Source organism: Otolemur garnettii, unplaced genomic scaffold (genome assembly GCF_000181295.1).
Source record: "Otolemur garnettii isolate 467f Iridium unplaced genomic scaffold, OtoGar3 scaffold00002, whole genome shotgun sequence".
NCBI lineage: Eukaryota > Metazoa > Chordata > Mammalia > Primates > Galagidae > Otolemur > Otolemur garnettii.
Window position 1 is genome coordinate 8,753,784 of NW_003852397.1, and position 5,360 is coordinate 8,759,143.

Sequence of the window (5,360 nt, forward strand, 5' to 3'; positions counted from 1 at the left end):
TTAGCCTACTTCAAAGTGCCATCATCAGAAAATGGAATTCTACTTTATTTTTTCCAAAACATTTTAGAGAGAAAATGATGTTTCTGTTCCGCTATTAATCTTATTCCTAGAGATTGGATCTCAGGAATGAATACTAGTACTAACAATGAGACTTGAAAAAGATGCTCATGGCAGAGGTGGTGATTTTATTCCATCTATATGGACATACAGCTTTAGAAAATACCAAAAGCCAGTGGTGACTTCAGTGGTCATGATCTTGTACCTTTAATCTCTTTCTTTCTTATGTTTCCTTTCTTGAACTTGCTTTTCTTGCTACTATTGTAAAAAATGAATTAACATTGTCTAAGTAGAGAGAGTTTAGTCACTGGTTATGTGCCAAAGTCAGTTCACAGCTTTTAAATTAGCGGAGTAGCTTCTTAAGACTCCTTATTAAATAGCTCAGACCTCAACTGGAGAAAATTATTGTTCCCAGCTCCCACCTTGAAGCAATGGCATACAGCTTCCACAATTACCATGTAACCAGAACAAATAGGGGTGTGTCTTTGGATGGAATTATAAAGGAAGAAGAAATTTATTGATGTATAAAATGGACCTTATAAAGATTGGCAATATGCCAAGAAGCTCTTTATCATTGTTCTACTTTCTTGAAAGTAATTGTTGCCCTGCAAGACTCTAAGACACATAATCCAGGCAAGTACCTTAATACTAGAGGCTCCCACAGATTCTAGCTCAGAGACTTGTCGTTGAGGCCATCTTCTGAGTCTCTTTCAGGATGAAAGGGAAAATGAGCATATGGGGGTAATTGGCCCTTGCAATTTCAGGCCGGAGTCACAGGAATAATGAGACTGTGAAAGAGCTAAAGGGGGGAGGGGAGAGGCATAAGCAAGTGGCCAAGACCCGGCCTCTGGGCAAGATTCCCAGGGAGTGTACCTTGTCACTGTGAAGTGTGGGGCCAGTTTCACTGTGACAAAGGACATTTTCTGCCCATGAAATTTCCTCCCATATGTCAGGTACTAGAAGATAATTTAGATTTGTGCTTTATAACTTATGAGCACTGTTTCCATATACACTTGTCTTACTCAAAACTAGTTTGAAGTAGGTGCTGTTGTCATCTTAATTTGCATAGGAGAAATTGGGTTCAAGGCTAAGTTGTCTGCTCAGGGGACATGGCTAGAGCAGAGGAGAGCACAAACTTGAGTCTGTATTCTGTACTTTCTTATGCCAACCTCAGGTCATGTTTTGGTTTAATGTTTGGGGTTTTTTTTTTTTTGAGTATTTTTTTTAATTTTTTCAAATTAATATGAGGGTATAATTTTTGGATAACATTGCTCTCACTTCTAGGGTAAAGTTCCATTTGTAGAAGAGCCCCTCTTGGCTTAATGTTTTAACAACACTCTAGAGAAATCAATTCACTTTTAGAATTTATTATAGCAACCCGGTACCAAATAACAAATATTTATTCTATGAAGAAGTTTAGCATGATGAGTAGACTCTGGAATCAAAATGCTGGGGTTCAAATCCAAGCTCTGTCACTCACAGTGGTGTGACCTTGGGCAATCGTCCTAACCTCTTTGTTAGTAATGTTCTTTATTTCGTAGAGTTGCTTTGAGAGTTAATGAGTTAACAAGTAGAAAGCACTTAGAACACTGCCTGGCACCTTTTGCAGGCTGCCTATTAGTTCTAACCACAACAGCAAATACCATTGTTATCATAATTGATGCTTATTATAATAGTAACGAAAAGCATTTATTACATTTCTTCCAACTCTCTGGGAATAAAAATGAGTTCTGAATGGCAGCCTTTAGTGTTGATTTGAATCCTGCCAGGAATACATTAGGCTTTGGAAAGCTGCATTACTCTAGTAAATTCCTGTTTTCATTCCCAGTCAATACCTTAAGGAGCAGGAAATGTACACTCACTTTCTAAGGTGTTTTATTTATACCTCCCAGTTCATGTCTAGGGATTACTGGATTTATTGAGCTCTACCTACCCTCCTCCCCAGAGCTCTATACTATTGAGAGAGCTTGGAGTAGGAGTGAAGGCTTAATTCTGGAGATACACACATGTGGCTTGCTTGCTATCTTTTTCTTTTTTTGTCCTGTATTTATTTTTTGCCTTTCTTAATGTTCAATCCTTGGATGCCTTCTCTGCTCTAGCACATCTGTTTTCTTAGAGTTATTATCCAGTCATGTGACTTTCAACAGCAACACTATGCTAATAGTTCCCAAATTTAAGTCCAGGCTGAGTTTATTTTTTTCCCCCCTGACTTCCAGGCTTTAATGTTCAATTGTCTACTTCACCCCCCTTCTTGAAAGTCCAGCAAATGTCTTGAAATTAACATGGGCAAAACCACTGCTGATTCTCCTCTCCTAATGAGCCTCACCATTAGTTTTTCTTGGATAGTGGTGTCTCTCCCATCCTTTTGAGGGTTAAGGCCCTAAATCTGGGAGTCACCTGTAACTTTTCTCTTTCTCCATTCAATTTGTTAAGAAATGAGATTGACTCTATCTTCAAAGCTATTCAGGATCTGACTACTTTCGATCATTTCCATTACCACCACCCTGGTCTGAGCCATCAGCATTTCATATGGATTATTGTGAATTACTGCTGATCAGTCTTAATGATTCTGCCCTCGATTTCTTATAGTTTCTTTTCAACTCAGCAGCTAGAATGATGTTTTTCAAATGTAAGTCAGATGATGCCACTCCTCCCTTGAACCATGAACTGGCCTAGCAATCTGTCTGGTCATACCACTTAATTACTCTCTGATGACTTTTCCTACTCTTCTCCTTGTTCAGCTCTCTGCTGCCCCCTCTTCTTTCCATTGTCCAAAACACTCTTGCCCTTGTTATGTGCTTGGCTAACTCCCTCACCTCTGCAAGTGAAAGTGCTTAAATCTCACCTTCCTGCAGAGACCTGTCCTGACCACCCTATACAGTGCTGCAACGGCTCCCTGCCTGCTTTCCTTTCTTCCAGATTTCCATAACACTGCTCCTCTTTTTTTCCCCATGGCCCTGTCCATAGCAACACTGGCTTTTTCCTCATCCAAACCACCTGGGACCAGATGCACTTCAAAATTTAGCCCTTTTCACATTTAGCAGAGAACATAGTGTATATACCATATACTACATTTCCGTGAGTTTTGTATTCAAACACATTAGTATTTCCGAAGCGAAACACAGGAACATGTCCATTAGCTAGGATAATGATTATACGAGGCTGCTTGTCAGTTAAATTTAGGTCATTTTTACTGACAAATCAAGGAATAATCCCAATCTTTAGATCTTTTTAGACTTTGATTTTGCAGATAAGGGATTGTGGACCAGAATATAATTATTTGTTGTATTTATCCCTCCATTGGAGGATCAACCCTTTGAGGGCAGCATTCATGGTCTTGGGTTCACTGACATATCCCAAGGGCTGAGCACAGGGCCTGGCATGGAGTGAATGTTCTGCATATGTTATTGGAATGAACGCATTTGCCACAACTCTTGGTTTCCTTCTTTCTCGATTTAATGAGCTGACGACAGTTTATGGGACATGCAGGCCTTACATGTATGCTTTCCCATCTGGACCTTCCCTTCCTTTGATCCTTCAACTCTGCCCTTTATCTATTTCTTATTAAAGTCATCCAATCTTTCACAGTAGCAGCTCAATCTCCCTTCCCATCTCTCCTTGATAAATCGCTTGTGAGGGTTTTCATCTATCAACTACTATAGTAATTGTTTTTCTAATACTGCCTATAATCCAATACACATGTACTTCATTTCTTTTATTAATGACTTTGTATGGTAAATAATCATCACTTTACCTAAACTGCAAGCTCTTTGAGAATAAGGGCTCTAATCACCACCACCAGCAGCAGGGTGTTAAGTAAAGCTCTCATTTCACAGTGGTAGACTCCCCATTTAACAAATTACTACATTTTCCCGTTTTTGTACTAGATGCAGGGACTATAATGATCTGTTTAATTGACTTCTTACCCTAAAGAAGTTTACTTACTGGCTACTGAGAAGGAAAAAAAAAAAAAAGAAGAAAATAGGCCATTGCAATTGAATTGCTTGGAGCTATGCTTGCGGGTAGGGGGAGTAGTGGTATCAGGACTATGAGCAGTTAGCAGAGCCTGGGAGGACCAGGGAGCCTCCCCAAGCCATTGACAACTAAGACGAGATATAAAAAATAGGAGTCATCCAAAAGAAGAGGTAAAGGAAAAGAATGTTGCAAGCAAAGAGGATTGCAAAGACCTGGAAATAAGAGAATGTGTGTAGCATGTCACTCTGTAAAGCACTCAGGAGACAAACTAAGGCACTTTGGAGGTTGGTCTATGGGTTGCAAGGGAGGTGAGTGGTGCCCTGAAAGATGAAGTTGGTCTTAAGGGAGGCAGAAGCCAGACTGCGAACATTATGCTGAGGAATTAAAACTTATTCTGAAGCAGTGACTTACTCAGGGATTTAAGCCAGGATCTGTGATGTGCTCAGACTGAACATTTTTGAAAGACTGACTTGCTGCAGGCTGAAAGATGGATTGGAGAGATCAAGGCTGAAAATGGAGAAGGCAGACCTTTTACTTTTTTGGTATTTGTGGCAATTCCTTCGTGAAAGAACGTGTTCAGTGTTTGCAGGATGGAAAATACATCTTAACGATTAGGCTGAGGAGAATATGGGGATATGATAACACAGTTTAATGATTAAAAATCACTGGATTTTATTTTATGATCTTTGAGAAAATGGATTTCCCTCAAATAAAGGAAAAATGCATCCATGAAATATCTGAGCGACAAGTATGTGCGTCATAAAATAAGATGTCCTCCGGGCTGCGCCGTCCTGCTCAGGCCAGAGATGGGGGCTCCAGAGGGCAGAGAAAGGACAGGTCAATGCAACAGAAAGACTGACAGTGATGAATGGGGTGTGAACTCCAGGAGAAAGATGAGCCCGGTGCACCCCATTCTCTTCCCTGATGGAAACAACCTTCACAGACTCTTAAAGAAATGAGTCTGTTAAACAGATGCCTTCAACATGTCACTTGCAGACAAAGCTTTCTTTGCTCAAACTCTTCTCGGAAAGGTTGATAACAAATAAGTCTAGTGAGAGGAATAATTTGTCAAGCTAATTTATTATAGTCCAAGGAGGTTTCTGAATAATAGGAGCCGCCAGGGACCAGAAGGCAGTCATCCAGTGGAATGTAACTCTACCCAGCAGACCTGGGTCTCAAGTTTGTTTATTTGTTTTTGGTTTTCTTTCATGGCTGATGCTAATCCTGTCCTCAGTTCTTTGGTTCTGTTAATAACAGTTCATTCCTTGTTCATTTTGAAAGAGAAAATGTGAACATGATGCGGGAATACTGGGTTTCAAACAGGATTC